The sequence below is a fragment of the Pseudorca crassidens genome, chromosome 15 (assembly GCF_039906515.1).
Source record: "Pseudorca crassidens isolate mPseCra1 chromosome 15, mPseCra1.hap1, whole genome shotgun sequence".
Lineage (NCBI taxonomy): Eukaryota > Metazoa > Chordata > Mammalia > Artiodactyla > Delphinidae > Pseudorca > Pseudorca crassidens.
Genome location: NC_090310.1, coordinates 60,647,856 through 60,669,304, shown reverse-complemented (window position 1 = coordinate 60,669,304; position 21,449 = coordinate 60,647,856). Strand labels below are relative to the sequence as shown.

The 21,449-nt window shown below is 44.2% G+C and overlaps 1 long non-coding RNA gene across 2 annotated transcripts in view; it reads left to right on the top strand.

Annotated features, from left to right (window-relative positions):
- Positions 1 to 6,253: 6,253 nt before the first annotated feature.
- Positions 6,254 to 21,449, top strand: part of LOC137207626 (uncharacterized) — a 40,534-nt gene continuing 25,338 nt past the window's right edge. For both annotated transcript variants that reach the window (XR_010935186.1, XR_010935185.1), the window contains exons 1-2: positions 6,254 to 6,300; positions 10,438 to 10,526. This is a non-coding gene — a long non-coding RNA (uncharacterized lncRNA). The remainder of the gene's footprint in view (positions 6,301 to 10,437; positions 10,527 to 21,449) is intronic.

Here is a 21,449-nt window from a genome sequence, read left to right as displayed (position 1 = left end):
CACACACCAGGTAAGTCAGCTCATGCCAGTCCCCTGTTGAAAATTTCAGTGTGTTTTCATCACAGCTGAAATAATGTTAAAATTCTTTCCCATGGCTCCCGACCACCTCCCAACTCCACTGACACCTCTCTCCCTTCTCCTTCCTGAACCTGGGACCAGGGTGTTTGCACTCACTGTCACTCTGCCTGGAAGACTCTTCTCTTGGTTCCCCCCGTGGCTGGCTCCTTCACCTTCAGTAGTCCTAGCTTGAAAGTTCCCTTCCCAATTTGATCTAAAGCCCCCTAACCCCTACTTCATGCAGCCTGCATCAGTGGGAGTGGGACCACTTAACAGCTTACCGACTCTGAAATAATCCTGTGTGAAATTCATAAGTAACTGACACCATGTTTCCCATCTGTCCCCTTGATTTTTTTTAGATGAAATTTACATATTTATTATTATTATTTTTTTAATTTTATTTATGTTTAGCTGCATTGGGTCTTCATTGCTACAGGCGGGCTTTCTCTAGTTGCGGTGAGCAGGGGCTACTCTTTGTTGCGGTATGCGGGTTTCTCATTGCAGTGGCTTCTCTTGTGGAGCATGGGCTCTAGGCATATGGGCCTCAGTAGTTGTGGCTCACAGGCTCTAGAGTGCAGGCTAGCAGTTGTGGTGCATGGGCTTAGTTGCTCCGTAGCATGTGGGATCTTCCCGGACCAGGGCTCGAACCAATGTCCCCTGCATTGGCAGGCGGATTCTTAACCACTGCGCCACCAGGGAAGTCCTCCCCTTGATGTTTTAGTGCTGCTTATGGATTAGTGCTTTGGGCAGCTGTGCAGGTAACTCACCCTTTGATCTGGCTCAGCCTGCTACATAGTACAATAAATGTCATGATAAATGTCAGCCAGCATTACAGTGCTTCCTTCACCGACCCTAGCACAGAAGATTTCAAATAAAGATTGTTCTGTTGATTCATTAACTTTCCCTAGTTCACTGCCATTTTGATCATTTGTACACTTTTTGCTTAAAAGTTCTGTGAACTTCACTTTGGTAAACTAAATAGTTTCTCAAAAATCCACACAATGACTTTGGCCATGTGCAACCTTCATTTCTCCACTTGGTAACAGCACTTAGCATTTAGCTTAAGCTTCTTTCTGGAACCTCCGCCTCCAGCAGAAGTAGTTAAAAGTAGTTAAAAGTCAATATTTTGTTGTATTACAAGAGAATAGTTACTAAATTCTTTTATTAAATTCAAGTTTTATAAAACAGATCATCTTCATGAAGGAAGAACTACACATAATCACACTAAATGACTTTAAGTACCTTTATTTCAAGACTGCCACATCACTCAGTTGAATGGTCACCCTGGACACAATTTCCTTCAAGGAATTGTACTTCCTTCTGGTACAGCCACCTCAACTGCTTAATCAACGGCTTAGAGAAGGCCAGGAGTGTCGGAAAGCCTGAGAGATCGTCAAAGTCCATCTTCTTTCTTAATGAAGGAAATAAATACCCGGTAGTGTTGCTGCCTGCTTTCTGAGATCAGTTATGTTCACTGAATCATACACAGTGGATGTTTTATACACAAAATTGTGTTCTAATTGCATCGTCATGCTGTTCTAATGAATCACCATCCACTCCATTTGTAGAGTGCCCTATAGGTATAGTTAGAAAAACACTGGTCTTCTCTTAAGCAGGGTACATGGGCTGCACAGGGTGATCCAGTGGGGTGGGAAAAGAGAATATTAGGATTTGTATTTGTGTTTATTTTAAAATGAGGTGGACATTAAGCTTCGTTAGTATTTACTATGCGGTTTGACCCCAGAGGCCACCCTCAGTCATGTGTCATGGACAGTAAGCATGGGAATTCTAGCATGGGAGCCTGGGGCTCTCAGTCAGTTACCGGCCTTCAGCATGTTACCATGGACCGCAGTTTCCCTGCTACAGGAAATCACCACCAGCGTTCATCTGACAGAACTCAGATCTTTAAATGGTAGAATTTTTACAATACTTTAAAAGTTGGCTGCATAGGCTTCCAGATTTTTTCCCTAAGCATTCGCTAACAAACGGTTCTATTAAAAAACACAAAATAGGTTCATAATCTACATACATTTTCCACATCTTTTCATGTCAGTATAGCTTCAGCTGATTTTCTCCTACCCTATTCTTTTTTTTTTATATATACATTTATTTATTTTTGGCTGCGTTGTGTCTTTGTTGCTGTGCGTGGGCTTTTCTCTAGTTGTGGTGAGCGGGGGCTACTCTTCATTGCAGTGCACGGGCTTCTCATCGCCGTGGCTTCTCTTGTGGCGGAGCACGGGCTCTAGGCGCGCGGGCTTCAGTAGTTGTGGCGCACAGGCTTAGCTCCTCCGCGGCATGTGGGATCTTCCCGCACCAGGACTTGAACCCGTGTCCCCTGCATTGGCAGGTGGATTCTTAATTACTGCTCCACCAGGGAAGTCCCCCTACCTTATCCTTTTTAATATTTGCATAGAATAGTCCTCCCTCTCATTACAAGACTAATTGCTCCTAAAAAAGTTCAATAAATTTATTTAATTTGGTTAGGATGCCATTGCCCCCACCTCCCACAGAACCCTGGGTTTTCTTTGCAGCAGTTATCAGTCATTATAATCAAGAGTGTGATTGTTTAAAATGCATCTCTATCACTGAACTGAGAGCTCTGGGAGGGCAGGGACCCCATGGAACTCTTCATCTCTGCATCCCCAATGCCCAGCCCAGGTCCTGGCATAGAGTAGGCACTCAATAAATAGTTACTGAATGAATAAACACCTTGTATTTGGCTGTTCCCTCCACCTGGAAGGCCTTTTTTATTCTCATCCAACTGGCAAATTGAGGCCAGCCAGATCCTCTATCTCTCTGATTAGACTGTGAATTCCTTCACAGCAAGGTCCATGTTCCCAGTGCCCAGTAAGGGCATGGTGACACATGGTAAACCTGCCAATTGAAGCAAAACATGTTTACTTCTCTGCGTGTCCAAGTCCTACATCTTAGTCCTACTGATAGTTCTTGAGTCAAGAAGTAGATACCAGTTATCAATCTTCTGTCCAATTCACAATGACAATTACTGGTAGAAACAAATAATACAGAATAAAACTGGCAATGATTAAGATGCACCTGCTGCAATCATTTTTTTTTCCTTTCTTTTTTCTGCGGTACGCGGGCCTCTCACTGTTGTGGCCCTTCCCGTTGCAGAGCACAGGCTCCGGACGCGCAGGCTAAGCGGCCATGGCTCATGGGCGCAGCCACTCCGCAGCATGTGGGATCCTCCTGGACCAGGGGACGAACCCGTGTCCCCTGCATCGGCAGGCGGACTTGCAACCACTGCACCACCAGGGAAGCCCTGCAATCATTATTTTTAAAATACTCAGAGATGGATGGACAAAGAAGATGTGGTACATATATACAATGGAATATTACTCAGCCATAAAAAGGAATGAAATTGGGTCATTTGTAGAGATGTGGATGGACCTAGAGTCTGTCATACAGAGTGAAGTAAGTCAGAAACAAATATTGTATGTTAATGCATATATGTGGAATCTAGAAAAATGGTACAGATGAACCTATTTGCAGGGCAGGAATAGAGACACAGACGTAGAGAACGGACATGTGGACATGGCGGGGTGAAGGCGAGGGTGGGATGAATTGGGAGATTAGGTTTGACATAAATACACTACCATGTGTAAAATAGATAGCTAGTAGGAACCAGCTGTATAGCACAGGGAGCTCAGCTCAGTGCTCTGTAATGACCTAGATGGGGGAGATGGGGGTGGGGAGGGAGGGCCAAGACAGAGGGAATATATGTATACATATAGCTGATTCACTTCATTGTACAGCAGAAACTAACACAACATTGTAAAGCAATTATACTCCAATTAAAAAAAAAAACTCAGAAGATTCATATCCTGAGGGTAACATTGAAAATCGCAAAAGCTGGGAAAAATCAGATCTGGTTGAAATAATCAACCTAACTAAAATAGTCAGTCCATGTGAAATTTGTTCCTTATTAAACATTTATGGAGGACTGCCATTGACAAATTTTAGACCTGAAAAATTCTACCATAGAAAATTGAACTTGCTAGTGGCAATGCCTTCTAGCCAAAGACCCCCAGGAATGCAGCTGTAATTGACCAAGCTGGGTTTATTACTTGTTGCAGCCAGTGAGAACACACACCACAGGGGAACTACGGAGTATCTCAGAAAAAGGGTTAGAAAGAAACTATTATAGGATTTGAGCTCTGGTTGGTTGATTTGGGGAGGGTCTATGAAAGTGGGGTTTGCTTTACATTGGATGCTTTAAGAAAGCAGGTGCAATTCTGTGACTGGGTAACTTAATAAATCTAATCTCTAGGGAAGGTGAACTACAAGGAGGATAAAACTCTAATTGTTTTTTCCTTTAATTTTTATTGGGGTATAGTTGATTTACAATGTTGTGTTAGTTTCAGGTGTACAGCAAAGTCAATCTGTTATACATATATCCACGCTTTTTAGATTCTTTCCCCATATAGGCCATTACAGAGTATTGAGTAGAGTTCCCTATGCTATACAGTAGGTCCTTATTAGTTATCTATTTTATATACAGTTGTGTGTATATGTCAATCCCAATCTTCCAATTTATCCCTCCCCCACTTACCCCCAGTAATCATAAGTTTATTTTCTATATCTGTAACTCTATTTCTGTTTTGTAGATAAGTTCATTTGTACCCTTTTCTTAGCTTCCACCCATAAGCGATATCATACGATATTTGTCTTTCTCTGTCTGACTTACTTCACTCAGTAAAAACTATAATTGATAAAGAAGTCACAGTCACTCATTTTAGCCAAGAGAGGGGGATGTTTGGTATTTTGTGGGTGAGATAGTGACAATGTTTATGTCTGTGCTTAGACAAAATTTTGTGGTAGCCTAGCTCTGTCTCATTAAAGGATGCTACCAGAGTAAGCTTGTCTGAGATTGGTATTCTGTGATATTGTTTACGTTCAGTAGGAGAATAACATGGCCACACTACGTCAAGCCAGCTTCTGAATGTCAAAGGCTGGTTTTTCATTTTTGTTTTCAGTAAAATGATGCTGACGTAAGAAACTTCACGAGAGAAACTAAAGTAAAATTCTATATACAAATTACTAAATAAGTATAATGTTTATTGTGAAGTCTACATGTAGAAGAATCACTCAGAGAAGATAATTTCCATAAAATAAAATGGGATTGGATACTGTTTGGCTACATTGCATTAAAAATAACTGATCAAAGAATTAAGTTGGCTTAATGGCATTGGCTCTGGAAAAATTCTTTCGCAGTAGTTTATCACTATTGATATAATCCCAATTAAAAATTATTGGATTCCAGTTTTGTTGGGGGTGTTAATTTGCGTCTTTGGAGAGCAATTTGGCCGTATCCATGAAAATTGCATTTGGCTTTTGACACAGCAATTTTACTTTTGGAAATTTATTCTACAGAGAAAACTGCACATGTACACAGAGGTATAGTCAAAGGTATTACTACAGCATTGTTTGCAGTAATAAAAGATTGGAATAAAAATGTCTTCCAGTAGGGGACTGGTTAATACTTTCATGGCACATTCATGCCACTGAAAACTAGGCGGTCTCTAAAAGGTCAGGCTGTCCCGCAGCGACAGGCATCATCAGTTCACCCTCTTGCACCCTCACCCCGCGATGAGAAGCCAAGAGGCCCCGAGAAGGGTGTCCATTCCCCAAAGTAGCTCTCCACCTCACAGCCCTGAGAGTCTTGCTGCGCCTGTGGTCGCTGTCTACTACCCATAGCAGGGAAGTGGGGGAAGCGGGGAGCGGACCTCGAGTCACTTGTGACCCGAAGCGCCTTTGCTGCCCGCATCACCATGGCAACCGGGGGCTACCCAGAACTGATGGAGGGAAAAGCAGGACCGGAGCTGAGAGGCTTCTTCCCAACCACCCCTGCAATCCGGAGAGCCAGGGAGTCTCTGCGTCCCTCAGCTCCCACTCTTCTTGCAGAGCAGTGACTGCAGCCCGGCGGCGGGAGCCACAAGGAGCTCCCCCGACTACCGGGAGACGAGAGCTCCTATACCGGGGTGGAGGAATCCGGACCTCCGCCGCCAGATCCCGGGTGCTCGCAGGCCCCCATCGAACCCAGCCCCTTGCGACTCGTCTCCCTGGCTCCGCATCACCATGGCAACCCGGGGGCGCTCGGCCAACTTTCGGGTCCTGGGCGCGCGCCTACGGCCCTGGGACCCCGCCTCTTCCGGCTCTTCTTGGCTGCGCCGCACCACCGTGGCAACTCGGGGTAGAACGCTGCGGGCTTGCGCGGAGTCCAGTGTAGGCAGCTGGGCAGTGGCCTGGCGTCCCAGGGAAAGGGACGGAGAGTGGCAGAGAGGAGATGTGGGAAGGGAAGTGAGGGCGAAGAGAAGAGTGCAGAAACTTCAGGGAAGTCGAGGTCCTTTTTCTCTGGGTATGGGGAGCGGCGGGGGGCGGGAATGGCAATCCGGGTGTGGTGGTCCCGGCTGCAAGGGGGACGGGACCGGGGTCGGGCAGCGGTGTGCTCTCTGCTTCAGGCCGGGTTCTCCTGGAAGGACCTAGATGGGCGGGGCCTGGGCTTCGGGTCGGGCTGGCGGCAGGGGGCAATAGCGGCTCTCAGTGCGCCGAACATCCCGGCGCAGAAATCTCCGGGTTGAGGCGCGGAGATTTGGAGAGGCCGAGGGTCCTCCTCACACTCAGATCTGACCCCGGCGCGGACCAGGTTGAAGATTCCATAGTGACGCTCCGTGTCCTGGAGCGAACAGGTCTCCGCCCAGCGCTCGGTGCCCCTCGCGCCCAGGCTGTATCAGCTCTCCCGCTCTGCACGCTGCGGCTTACCTACGTGGTTAAAAGCACGCGCTCTGAGCTGAGACTGCTAGGACTGGTTACCGTCCCCAGCCCCACGATCTTCATCTGCAAGTGGTGGTAATGATAGTAATTATCTTAGGATTGCTTTGAGTGTTAAACGAGATAATGGGACTTGTACAATTTCTGGACTCGGTTTCTGGCACACGGCAAGTGCTCGGTAAATGCTACTTATTCGGTGACCTTGGGTAAGTTACTCTCCGTACTTAACCTTACCTCGTTGAAAAAATGCAGACAGTAATAGTACCCACCTAACACAGTTGTGAGGATTATAAGAGTGAATATTTGTCAAGTCCCTAGAATAGTTCCAGGCGCATAGTACGTGCCATATAAATACTCTCCGTTATTACCATGATTATAGTATTGTTATCACTATAATCATCTGTTCACCCGTGGTTGCTTATAAATAGGAATCTGTCCTGCTACCAAAATGATTTTTAGCTTCTGGCTAGATTACAGATATATTTGCCCACATGTCTCCTTTTTCCCTCTCAAAGTTTTTCAGCCTTTCCCATGGTGAAAAGAGGCAGTGTGATGTCCTTAAAAGATCACTGGGCTGTGAACCAGCTGGATTTTGGTGTTTGTTATGCTGCTGTTTCTTTGTGCGACCTTGGGCAGATCATTGACAGTTTCCACATCTATCTTTGGGGCTGTTTCAACACGGGCACCTGGTATTATACATGTTTAGCCTTTCCTAGTAATATATTCAGTAAAAATTAATTAGCACTGTGTGTCAGCGAGTCTCTAGAACAGTAGAATAGAAAGTAGCAAGTGCTGTGAGGAAGTTACAGATGAGATACTGTGGCCATTGCGAGGGAGGGGAGTAAATTTCTATCCCTCCACCCAATAAAAAGTCTAGGGCATGAGACCCCCATCCCCCATCTCTGTTGGGAGCTGTGCAGCTAAATGCTTCCTGCCCACCACTCTAATCTGGCCACTGCTACGGATTCCCAGCCTTGGACTCCTGGGCTGACCTCCTCTGCCAGCTGCAGCAGGAGCATCTGGTAATAGTATTTTTCTTCTTTTGTTTTCAGAAATCCTCCCTTAACTCACCTTAAATGTTAACCCACTAGGTCAAATGGTAAATAAGCAATGTTTCATGGAGGTCACAGAGAATTGGCTTTGAAAGTCAGAGGGGATTTGAGCCCCATGTGACCTTGGATAAGTCTCTGAGCCTCAATTTCCTCATCTTTGAAACAAGGATAGTGATACCCATATGAGATACTGCACTTAAAGGGTCCAGCAGTACCTGGTACAGAGCAAATCCTCAAAACATGTTAGCTGCTCTTTTCATCACCGCCATCATTGTTATTATATTGTTAGCTTACAAAAGGCAGGACAATCTTTTATAGCCTTTTTTCCTCTCCTTATTGCCTAGCACGTCGTAGGGGCCTAGCAAATGTTTGTGGAATGAATGAGCGAATCCACGCAGGAAACTTTAGTAACAGTCGGTTTCACATTGCTCTGACTACTAGCAATTAACATTTGTTGAACATGTGTTCCAGGAACTGTATTACGTCCCATTACCTCGTTTAATAGTCAAGTTCAATGACCTTGTCTAGCCTTCTAGTTTGATTCCTGAAGCGTTGGTGTCATTGATTCACAGTCCAGAAGCTGACAGTGACATCTGCTGCAGATTTCTGTATTATTTTCATAATGAGGTTGACAAGAGCATTATTTCTGTGACGTAGGCTCTGCTAAGAGTCTGGTGTCATGCTGACGTCAGGCCCTGTGTTCTCATCTCCCCAAGGGTGAGCTGGCTTCCTTGATGCAATTTCCTCATCCCTTAGTGGATTGCTTGACATTACACTCCTGAGACAGCGGGGCTCAATGAGAGTTTATCGCCGCAGCCCTTCAGCTGCACGGGCCCCCGTTCACCAGGACAACCTCACACAGCATCAGGTTCCTCCCTCTACCTCTGTGGCCGCTTTCAGAGCAGGGCAGCAGCCCCAGGGAAGGTCTTTCTGCTCCTGATCCTCTCACGGTATTTGACTTTTGGGTTAGAGAATCCTTTAGGAATCACCTAATCTAGTGCTTTTAATACTGCTCTGTGGGGGTTTTGGGGTTCAAAGGGCCCCTTCCCCCCACCAGGAGCTGCTATTTTGGGGAGAAGAGCTACCCAAACAGGCAGCGTTTGGAGCATCCTACCTCTGATTCAACCCGAGTGAGCTCTGTGACATCTTTGGAATATTGAGGAACAAGTCTCTTTTCATCTTGCAGTAGAACCTTTAGTAGCAAGTCAGCCCAGTCATCAGACAGAGGCTTTGAGCAAGATATTTATTCATTTAGCTCTTCATTCACCTCATTCCCAGACTCTCTATGAGGGTGTTGGGGACCCAGCAGTGAACAGAAGAAGCTCCCGCCATCAAGTAGCTTATATTCTAGTGGGAGGAGACAGACAATAAATTTATGTGCCATGGAGAGCCTCTCCGAGGAGAGGAATTGTGAGCAGAGACCTGAAGGAAGTGAAGACTGATAAATGGTGAAAGACTGTTCTGAGCAGAGGGGTAGCTGTGCGAAGTCGCTGAGGTGGGAGACCAGAGTGGCTGGCGAGGAGGAAATGATGGAGCCAGTGGAGGGAGCAGGGAGGGGTGGGGTCTGCTCTAGGACCCTAGAGAGAGTGGAAAGGACTTCAGATTTTCATTCTAAGGGAGACAGGAAGACATTGAAGGAGTGAGAGCAGTGGGGTGACATCGCCTGACGGATAGGAACATTCCGGTGACTGGGGAGTGAATAGATTTTCGGGAGGAGACCAGTTAGGAGGCTTTTCCAAGAGCCCAGGTGTGAGGTGACGATAGCTTGGACTGGGGCGGTGGAGAGAAAATGTGAGAGGTACTAGATTTGGGAAGGTAGAGCTTCAAAGTTCTGCTAATAGTTCCATGTCTGGTGGGAGAGAACGAGGAATCCCGAATGACTCCAGGGCTTGGGCCTGAGCACCTGGGTGAAAGGTGCCATTTACTGAAGAGGAGAGGCAACAACAGACATGGGTCACAGTTTGCCTGTGCAGCTGCTCTCATGGTGGCAGAGGAGTGATGTTAGAATGTCTGAGACCTGAAGTGGGTGCTAACTGAGGTTTTTTCCCGTAATCGTGATTTTCCTGAGGGCACACAAGCTGGATCTAGAAGCTGGGTCAACTGATCCCCAGTGCTGAGGCCTCCTGGTGGCTGTTGAGTGTCGACACACTGTCACTTCTGTTGGCTGCACTTCAGGTCCAGCGGCTGGACCAGAGGCAGCAGGCCACCTGCGGTGCATTCTGATGCTCGGATGGCTGGTGCTGTGAAGAGCTCAGGTGTACAGATTAGCACGTGGGCTTTTCTTTTCTCCCAGTGGCATACTTGAAGGAGAATCAGGCAAACCACAGTACTTTCAGGAGAGGATGTTCAGAACGGCCAGGGCACTGAACACCGCACCCTGACCGGGGACAGCCCAGAGAACCGGGATGTTTGCCTGGAGACGAGTCAGTGGGGCTTGAGTGTTTCCTCTGAGAGTGTGCTTCCTGCTACTGTGTTTGCTGGTTCCAAATATATGTAGTTTATGGTTTTCATTATTTAAAGTATTATTCATTAATTACAGGATAATCCTTCTGCTCTTGTTGGTTTGACCGCTGAAGGGTTTGACAGGGGTAGGGCAGCGCTGCCAAATGAAACTTGAACTCGAGCCAGGTATGTAATTTTAAATGATCCAGTAGCACACTACTGGATCATTAAGCACCAGCTGAAATTGTATCCTAAAATCAGCATTGTGTTGGTCAGCTCTTAAATATCTTTGCTAATCTTCTGTCTAGTAGTTCTGTTAGTTGCCGAGAAGGGGTGTTAAAGTTCTCAACCGTAACTGTGGATTTTTCTGTTTCTTCTTTCAGCTCTCTCAGTTTTTGCTTCTTGTATCTTGATGCCCTGTTGCTTGGTGCATAGACATTTAGGGTTGTTATGTCTTGGTGGATTCATTCTTTTATCAGTATGTAATGTCTCTCTTTTTCTCTAGTGATGTTCTTTGCTCAAAAGTCTATCTTATCAGATATTAATATAGGAACTCCTGCTTTTTTTTTTTTTTTTGTGGTATGCAGGCCTCTCACTGCTGTGGCCTCTACTGTTGTGGAGCACACGCTCCGGACGCACAGGCTCAGCGGCCATGGCTCACGGGCCTAGCCACTCCGCGGCATGTGGGATCCTCCCGGACCGGGGCACGAACCCGTGTCCCCTGCATCGGCAGGCAGACTCTCAACCACTGCGCCACCAGGGAAGCCCATTTTTATCATTTTTTTTAAAAAATCCGTTGTGCTGACTTCTGTCTTTTGATTGATGTGTTTAGACCATTTATGTGTAAGATAATTATCGGTATGTTAGAGCTTTGGTCTGCCAAAGCTTTTATTATTCATTTTCTGTTTGATTCCTCTGATTATCATTTCTCTGTTTCTCTTTTCTTGACTTCCTGTGAGTTTCTTGAACATTTTTTAGAATTCCATCTTGATTTATTTATAATGTTTTTGAGTGTATCTCTTGGTATAGTTTTCTTAGTGCTTGCTGTCGGTGTTACATTATGCATATGTGACTTTACCACTTCAAGTAAAGTGTGGAAACCTTACTTTCATTTAGGTCCCTTTACTTTCTCTGTTTTTAAATACTGTGTACATGGGTATCAGATAGTGTCTTATATTTGTTTCAATCATCAAATATCCTTATAAACGTCATGAAGAGCATATTCTATTGTATGTAACCATATATCTGTTTTATCCACTCTTCCTTCTTCTTTCCTGATGCTCCAAGATTCCTTCTTTTATCATTTCATTTCTACTTGAAGAGCATTCTATAGCAGTCTTTAAGGGTAGGTCTGCCAGTGTCAAATTCTTTTAGCTTTTCTTTGACTGAGGATGACTTTATTTCCCCTTTATTCATGAAGGAAAATTTTGCTGGACATAGAATTCACTGTTGACAACTTCTGTTTCAGCACTTGAAAAAATGTGGTGCAATTTTCAGCTGGCGTCCGTGGATTCCGATGAGAAATTTGTCGTTCAAATTGGTGTTCCCCTATAGGTACTGTGTTGTTCCTCCCTGGCTGCATTCAAAATTTTGTGTTTGTCTTTAGTTCTTAAAAGTTTAATTATCATGTGTCTTAGCGTAGATTTCTTTAGATTTATCCTCTGGATTCACTCAGCTTCTTGAATCTGTAGGTTGTGTCTATAAAATTTGGAGAATTTTTGTTTTCAGCTATTATTTTTTTGGATACTCTTTTAACTCCTCTCTTTCTGGGACTCCAGTGATTAATGTTGGCTTTTTTGTTATTATCCAACCAGAGCCTGAGGCTCTGTTAATTTTTTTTTCCTGTTTTTTCTCTGTTCAACTGCTTAAATTCTTTTGGTCTGTCCTCAAGTTCACTGATTCTATCTTATCTTGTCATCTCCTCTCTAATATTGAGGCTAGCCAGCAAGATTTTTATTTTTGTTATAGCATTTTTCAGTTGGTTTTTGCATTTTCATTGGTTCTTTTTTTTTTTTTTTTTTTTTTTTTTGCGGTACGCAGGCCTCTCACTGTTGTGGCCTCTCCCGTTGCGGAGCACAGGCTCCGGACGCGCAGGTTCAGCGGCCATGGCTCACAGGCCTAGCTGCTCCGTGGCATGTGGGTTCTTCCCGGACCGGGGCACGAACCCGTGTCCTCTGCATCAGCAGGCGGACTCTCAACCACTGCGCCACCAGGGAAGCCCAATTGGTTCTTTTTCATGATTTCTCTTTTTGCTGAGAATTTCTATTTTTTCATTTGTTTCAAGAGGATTTGTAATTAGTTGTTGAAGGATTTTTATGACAACTGCTTTAAAATCCTTGTCAGGTAATTCCAACATTAATTTATCTTGATTGGTATCAGTTGATTTCTCATGCAAGTTGTGATTTTCTTGGTCCTTGGTGTAATGGATTTTTAAAACATTGTTTCCTGGACATATTGTCTATTATGTTAGGATACTTGAGTAGCATACTTGAGGTCCTATTTAAATTTTTTTATTTTAGCAGGCATTCACTGTGCTTAGGTTTAGCACACAGGTCCTGGTCTACTTTGGTGGGCTGTGGTTTCAATGGCAGTTTAATTTTCAGAGCCTTTGCAGTGTTATCTGGGTCTGCTTGGTTTATCTGATGCTGTTCCCATAGGCCTCTGCTGGAGCTGCCTATGGGGGAGGAAGGGGTTTCCCCAGACTGGGGCCACTGAGTGTCTCTCAGTTGGAGAGGGGACAAGGTCCATGGGGACAAAGAGGCTTCTTAGGCCAGGCACTTGCTATGGCAGAATCCCTCATGTCAATATCACCTGGCTACCCCCATCTTTGGGTGGGAGAATGGAGTTTCAAGCCCATGGGGACAAAGATGCTTCCTGGGCCAGGCTGCCTGTGGTGTTAGAGTCCCTCCTGCCAGTACCACCCACCACCACAGTATCCCCTTGATGGGCTTGGAAGGAGTCTGAGGCCCAGTGGAGAAGTGGAGCATTTCCTCCAGCTGCACTTTTTGTTCAGCAGGGCTCCCAATCTGTTACACTTGCTAGTACTGCTGGGCTCCCCTAGTGCTGATGGAGAGATTCTTGCTAGATCGGAGGAAGGAGTGAGCTTACCTGGGCTGCCTTCTGTGGCTCAGTTGGGGGTTAGAAATGCTGTGCCTAGGGCACCTTCCATTTGGTGGGGGGACATAAAACAAGGACTCTTCAGTTACTTCTTGTACGAGCACCCTGGCCTCCTCCCCGCTTTCCTTCTTCCCTTGCTCCTTGTGCACTAACTGCTTGTGGAGTGACCCTCACAGGTGACCTGGTATTGTGCCTGGCACTCTACCTGGCTCGGAAGTGCTCTGAAATTGTACCCTTGTATGATGACTTTGAGAGTAAAGCCCCACTAGCCTTTTCGGAACACATGGCTAATGGTTGTATCATGTTCAATTACAAGCCTGTGTTTGATGGCTGGACAGGTCCCTTTTAGCAGGTGCCGAGAAGGGGGTGGGGGGGAAGGAATGGAAAGTTCTTCCTCATTGTTCCATAGGTTCACAAAGGTTCTGGGCTGCCCTCTAAGTAGAATTTCTTTTTCCTCCCTAATGTGACTATTTCATAAGAGCCAGGAGGTTTAACATACTTTGAGATCTTATGGACACAATTATATCAGACATCTTGCAAATTTCCTGCCATCATTTTTGGCATATTTTTTATCTCCAATAAAAGGTCTAGTTGTCCATTATTAACACAGAGCTTCCTTCCTTTAAAATATTTATTCGCAAGATTTATTTACTTCGTATTTTGGGTTTGATTTTGTTAAAGGGCTGTGACAGAATAGGTGTCCTCCACCCAGCGTGGCCTTATCTGCTGGTGTGAATCCTACCTTCCTTCACGCCCAGCTTGCTGATTACTCCACCTGTGAAGCCTTCCTCACTCTCCTGCCCAGTGTCCTTACCTTCCTCACCGCGACATCTGAACCGGGAAGTTATATACTGTTTTGCTCTCTCTCCTGCAAGGGCATTTTACTCTCGCTTAGTATTTTGTTTAAACCCATTTAGAATAAAATCCAAAATCTTTTCATGCTCTAAAGGGCCTACAGGATGCCGCTACCCTGTAATCCCCTCCCCCCCACCCCCCCACCCCCCCACCCCCGCTCCTTCCTCCTCCCTCCTTCCCTCTGCCTCAGCCACGCTGCCCTTCCTGATCCTCGAGATGTCAACACACACACTGTTGAATCCCAGCTTCTAGAAGCATGCCTGGTGCAAGAGGCACTCAGTGAGGATCTACTGAGTGCATTAATTAATGGATTTAAATAAAGTTTACTATTTTGCCATCAGAAATGTAGTGTGTTTATTTTAGAACTTTAGGAAATACAGAATAGTGGGAAAACCCTTACCTAATTTCACATTTGAGAGGAAAAACATAATTTACACTCTTTTTTAAGAATATTTCTTCCCAGTTCTTTTACTGTTTATAGTATTCTGGTTGGTTTGTTTTATATGGTTATATTCATAATATATTTTGTGTAGAACTTGATCTTTTTATGTGTGTATGCCTTGCTTTTTCTGTTATATTTATTTATACTGCTTCTCATTTCAAAAATGATTTGAGGCCCTATGAGGTATGTAAGTACAGTATTTCGTTCTATTGCCCTCAGCTTGCAAGCCTGTGCTTTACCCCTGCTATGTGCTTGGGAAACTCGCTTTCCAGTGGAGAGCAGATGCACACTGTATCTGACTCCAGGAAGCAGCCAGGACCTCCCAGCTGTGCCGTCCACATAGTGCCTTTGAAAATGAGTTTGTCTCTGGTCCTTTGTATCCATCTGAATTTGTCTCTCCTTTCTGGAGAAGGAGTGGCCTCCCTCTAGACCAGATTAGACTCATTCCCTCCTGCAGATGTGTATCCCCAAAGGTGCTGTTTGCATGTGAAGCATGCTAAGCCCCAGCCCAGCAACTGGAAGTATCTGGGCCTCCTTCCCTCCCAAGCCCTAGAGGCAAACACTCCAGACCCGGACAAAACTGCCATCACCCTGCACCCTACCAAGCGCCAGCATTCTGTGGCTGGGAGATTGCAAACAGGACGACATGTGTAGGTTTCCCAGAAGCCAGGGCCCTAAAATAGTGCTTATAGTTACTGGTGTAAGTGTTTACACCACACTCCCTCTGCCACAGGATGATTACACAGGTTGTTCTCTGCACACACACACACACACACACACACACACACACACACACACACACACACACACACACACACACACACCCCTACCTGCCCCAACCTACTCCCCCGTCAGATCTCAGCTTTGATGTGATTTCCTCAGGGTAGCCTTCCCCGCACCCTGGGTTCATCATGTGACCTATTCAATGGCCTCCTAGCAAAACACTGTATATCCGTCTTTCTTGCACTCATTATACTTTATAGTTAGGCATGCTTTTGTATGTCTTTGTCCCCCCACTAGACTGAAAGCTCAATGAGGGTAGGAACCATGTTTACTCTTGTTCGCTGTCTCCAGTGCTTAGCACGGTAGTGCTCAATAAAGATTTCCCAATGAACGAATGAGTGAATGAGTCATGAACGTTTGCGTTGAGGCAGTGAAGAGTACTGCTTAAGAGAGTGAGCTTTGGAGCCAGATATCTAAGTCAAACCAGCTATGTGACCACATTTCGGTGCCACCGTTTCCCAGTCTGTAAAATGGAACTGATAACAGCACTTCTCTGGTGGGGTGCAGTGCAGGTCAGATGAGGGCCTCAGTGTAAAGACTTCAAGCAAAGCCAGACTCACAGTGAGTCCTCAATATCTATTACCTATTATGACTACTATTTACTACTCTTTTGGCCAATACAAGCATTGCTGTAATGAATATTCTTTAACATATGTCTTGATATACTTTTTTTTTTTGCGGTACACGGGCCTCTCACTGTTGTGGCCTCTCCCGTTGTGGAGCACAGTCTCTGGACTCGCAGGCTCAGCGGCCATGGCTCACGGGCCCAGCCGCTCCGCGGCATGTGGGATCTTCCCGGACCGGGGCACGAACCCATGTCCCCTGCATTGGCAGGTGGACTCTCAACCACTGCCCCACCGGGGAAGCCCGTCTTGATATACTTTTTATGAGCACTGCAATAGTTGAGATTCCTAGAAGTTGAATTGTTGCATCAGAAGGTTAATTTATTTGAATTAATTTTGGTGAACAGATTAAGGGAGAGATCAATTTTGCACTTTTCCAAGTGGAGACTTGTGAGAGGCCAAGGCCCCCGTTAGTTGCTGGGTCCGCGGAAATTAGACATTCAGACGTGGAGTCAGTGAGGGCAAGCGATTACTTAACTCAGGTGAAGGGTACCTTGATGGAAAGCTTTCACAGTTCCTCACGACCCACCTTCTCTCTCTGAGGCTCACATAGGGTGGCAGAGGTTAGGATTAGGGGAATCTTTTGTATCTCCTCTGCTCGAGTTTTTATTCCCAATATAGTAGGAAGTCATGTTATTAATACAATAGCTCCCAACCCTACAGCAGTGTAACTACTCTGTACCTGCCAATCTAGACTCCAATTCTAGATGTCCTGATGTCTGGGTTCTTGTTCTCACATTAGCTGTGTCACAGACCTAGGACTTTTCAGTTTGACACGAGGGCTTTCCCTGCAGCGGAGAAGCTTTCCGGCCTAGAGCCGCCCAAGCAGCAGGCCAGCCGTGGCCTCTCACACTGGCCAGCTGTCCCAACATCATTTACAAATTTCTTATAAATATAAGGGTCTATTTCTGAACTCTCTTCTGCTCCTCTAATTCTATAGATGTTGCTTTACTCCACCCTCATTGTTCCTATTTTTAAAAAACTCTTGGCTATAGTCTCATCCAAGAAAACCTGAGAATCAAGTTGTCCAAATTGTGCCCCTACCCCCTGCAAAAGTACTTGTTTACACGCACTACACACATGCCCACTAACGCATACACGTACACATTCTCACACACACTTGCTTCCACTAGAAATTTCACTGGAATTTTATTGAACCTATGGAATAATTTGAAGGGGATTGATTTCTTTTCAATACCAAGTCTTCCCATCCTGGTACATGGAATATTGTTCCTTTTATTCATGTCTTTTTTGTTCTTCAGTAGAATTTTATAGTTCCTGTATATTGATATCACACATTTTGTGTTCCTTGTTGCCATTGTCAGCAGGGCCTTATTTATTATATTTATATTATATTATGAAATGAATATATTTATTTTTATATCTTATATAATTACTATACTTTAGGTTATTACTGGATATAGGAACAACATCTTTTACGTTTGCTACTCATGGTAAGAGGTGAGCTGAGACTCTGAGGCAGATGGCAAAGCTGACTTGGTTGGCATGTAACAGGCAGAGCGCTAAATCAGACATGGCAAACAACTCCCAGGCAGGGCCTAGAATAACCTGGGAGTTGTTCGATGGCGTGGAGTACACAATGGCCAATAACATCTTTACTTGGTTTGGTTGCCACGTAGAATTGCATATAGGTTTAGCTTTTACCTCATAATTACTATCCTGAGCAATCTGGATATAATTTAAAGTAGCCAAGGGAAGGTGACATTAAAGTATCTTTTTAGATGATCCACTTTTATCTGGTTTTGAAGGTTTGGTTTTCCTTACAGCATGTAGCACCCATTTTGCACTGATGATTAGGTTCGCCTAGGGGATTATAGTTACTCAGACTATCTTTTGACCTTCAGTCTTTAGTCTTTGTTATCAAGATTCTGTCCTGCTTGTTTATTTATTTATCTATCTATTTATAGTATAACCATTTTATTGGGATGTAATTGACATACCATACAGTATACCCAGTTAAAGTGTACAGTTCAGTGTTTTTTCAGCATTTCACCAAGTTGAGCAACCATCACCACAATCAATTTTAGAACATTTTCATCACGCTCTAGGGAAATCCTGTACTATGAGCAGTCACTCCCATTTCCCTCCAACCTTCCTCAGCCCTAGGCAACTACTAATCTACTTTCTGGCGCTATAGATTTGCCTATTCTGCACATTTCATTAAAATGAATCATACAATATGTGATCTTTGATGACTGGCTTCTTTCACGTAGCGTATCATTTTCAAGGTTCATTTTTGTGTGGACATATGTTTTCATTTCTCTTGGATATATAACTAGGAGTGAAATTGCTGGATCATATATATGATAAATCTATGTTTAACCTTTTAAGAAACTGCCAAACTGCTTTCCACAGCAACTCCACCATGTTATGTTCCCACCAGCAGTGTTTGAGGCTTCCAAATTCTCCACCCTTGTCAACACTTGTTACTATCTGTCTTTTATTTTTTTGTGTGTGTGTCAAGATTTTATTTTATGTTACTTTTTTTAACATCTTTATTGGAGTATAATTGCTTTACACTGATGTGTTAGTTTCTGCTTTATAACAAACTGAATGAGTTATACATATACATATGTTCCCATATCTCTTCCCTCTTGCGTCTCCCTCCCTCCCACCCTCCCTATCCCACCCCTCTAGGTGGTCACAAAGCACCGAGCTGATCTCCCTGTGCTATGCGGCTGCTTCCCACTAGCTATCTATTTTACGTTTGGTACTCTATATATGTGCATGCCACTCTCTCACTTTGTCACAGCTTACCCTTCCCCCTCCCCATATCCTCAAGTCCATTCTCTAGTAGGTCTGTGTCTTTATTCCCGTCTTACCCCTAGGTTCTTCATGACATTTTTTTTTTAGATTCCATATATATGTGGTAGCATATGGTGTTTGTCTTTCTCTTTCTTACTTACTTCACTCTGTATGACAGACTCTAGGTCCATCCACATCACTACAAATAACTCAATTTCATTTCTTCGTATGGCTGAGTAGTATTCCATTGTATATATGTGCCACATCTTCTTTATCCATTCATCCGATGATGGACACGTAAGTTGCTTCCATCTCCTGGCTATTGTAAATAGAGCTGCAATGAACATTTTGGTACATGACTCTTTTTGAATTATGGTTTTCTCAGGGTATATGCCCAGTAGTGGGATTGCTGGGTCGTATGGTAGTTCTATTTGTAGTTTTTTAAGGAAACCCCATACTGTTCTCCATAGTGGCTGTATCAATTTACATTCCCACCAGCAGTGCAAGAATGTTCCCTTTTCTCCACACCCTCTCCAGCATTTATTGTTTCTAGACTTTTTGATGATGGCCATTCTGTCTGGTGTGAGATGATATCTCATTGTAGTTTTGATTTGCATTTCTCTAATGATCAATGATGTTGAGCATTCATTCTTTCTTGTTTGTTGGCAATCTGTATATCTTCTTTGGAGAAATGTCTGTTTAGGTCTTCTGCCCATTTTTGGATTGGGCTTTTTTTGTTCTTGTTGTTATTGAGCTGCCTGAGCTGCTTGTAAATTTTGGAGATTAATCCTTTGTCAGTTGCTTCATTTGCAAATACTTTCTCCCATTTTGAAGGTTGTCTTTTGGTCTTGTTTATGGTTTCCTTTGCTGTGCAAAAGCTTTGAAGTTTCATTAGGTCCCATTTGTTTATTTTTGTTTTTATTTCCATTTCTCTAGGAGGTGGATCAAAAAGGATCTTGCTGTGATTTATGTCATAGAGTGTTCTGCCTATATTTTCCTCCAAGAGTTTGAAAGTTTCTGGTGTTACAATTAGGTCTTTAATCCATTTTGAGCTTATTTTTGTGTATGGTGTTAGGGAGTGTTGTAATCTCATACTTTTACATGTACCTGTCCAGTTTTCCCAGCACCACTTATTGAAGAGGCTGTCTTTTCTCCACTGTATATTCTTGCCTCCTTTATCAAAGATAAGGTGACCAAATGTGCGTGGGTTTACCTCTGGGCTTTCTATCCTGTTCCACTGATCTATATTTCTGTTTTTGTGCCGGTACCTTACTTTTTTTTTTTTTTTTTTTTTTTTTGGCGGTACACAGGCCTCTCACTCTTGTGGCCTCTCCTGTTGCACAGCACAGTCTCCCGACGTGCAGGCTCAGCAGCCATGGCTCACGTGCCCAGCTGCTCCTAGGCATGTGGGATCTTCCCAGACTGGGGCACAAGCCTGTGTCCCCTGCATCGGCAGGCAGACGCTCAACCACTCCGCCACCAGGGAAGCCCGCTCTTGTGTTTCTTGCCTAGAGAAGTTCCTTTTGCATTTGTTGTAAAGCTGGTTTGGTGGTGCTGAACTCTCTCAGCTTTTGCTTGTCTGTAAAGGTTTTAATTTCTCCACCAAATCTGAATGAGATCCTTGCTGGGTAGAGTAATCTTGGTTGTAGGTTTTTCTCCTTCATCACTTTAAATATGTCCTGCCAGTCCCTTCTGGCTTGCAGGGTTTCTTCTGAAAGATCAGCTGTTAACGTTATGGGGATTCCCTTGTGTGTTATTTGTTGTTTTTCCCTTGCTGCTTTTAATATGTTTCCTTTGTATTTAATTTTTGATAGTTTGATTAATATGTGTCTTGGCGTGTTTCTCCTTGGATTTATTCTGTATGGGACTCTCTGTGCTTCCTGGACTTGATTAACTATGCCCTTTTCCATATTAGGGAAGTTTTCAACTCTAATCTCTTCAAATATTTTCTCAGTCCCTTTCTTTTTCTCTTCTACTTCTGGGACCCCTATAATTCGAATGTTCGTGCATTTAATGTTGTCCCAGAGGTCTCTGAGACTGTCTTCAGTTCTTTTCATTCTTTTTTCTTTATTCTGCTCTGAAGTAGTTACTTCCACTATTTTATCTTCCAGGTCACGTATCCGTTCTTCTGCCTCAGTTATTCTGCTATTGATCCCACCTAGAGTATTTTTAATTTCACTTATTGTGTTGTTCATTGTTGCTTGTTTCCTCTTTAGTTCTTCTAGGTCCTTGTTAAATGTTTCTTGCATTTTCTCTATTCTATTTCCAAGATTTTGGATCATCTTTACTATCATTATTCTGAATTCTTTTTCAGGTAGACTGCCTATTTCCTCTTCATTTGTTTGGTCTGGTGGGTTTTTATCTTGCCCCTTCATCTGCTGTGTGTTTTTCTGTCTTATTTTGCTTATCTTACTGTGTTTGGGGTCTCCTTTTTGCAGGCTGCAGGTTCGTTGTTCCCGTTGTTTTTGGTGTCTGTCCCCAGTGGCTAAGGCTGGTTCAGTGGGTTGTGTAGGCTTCCTGGTG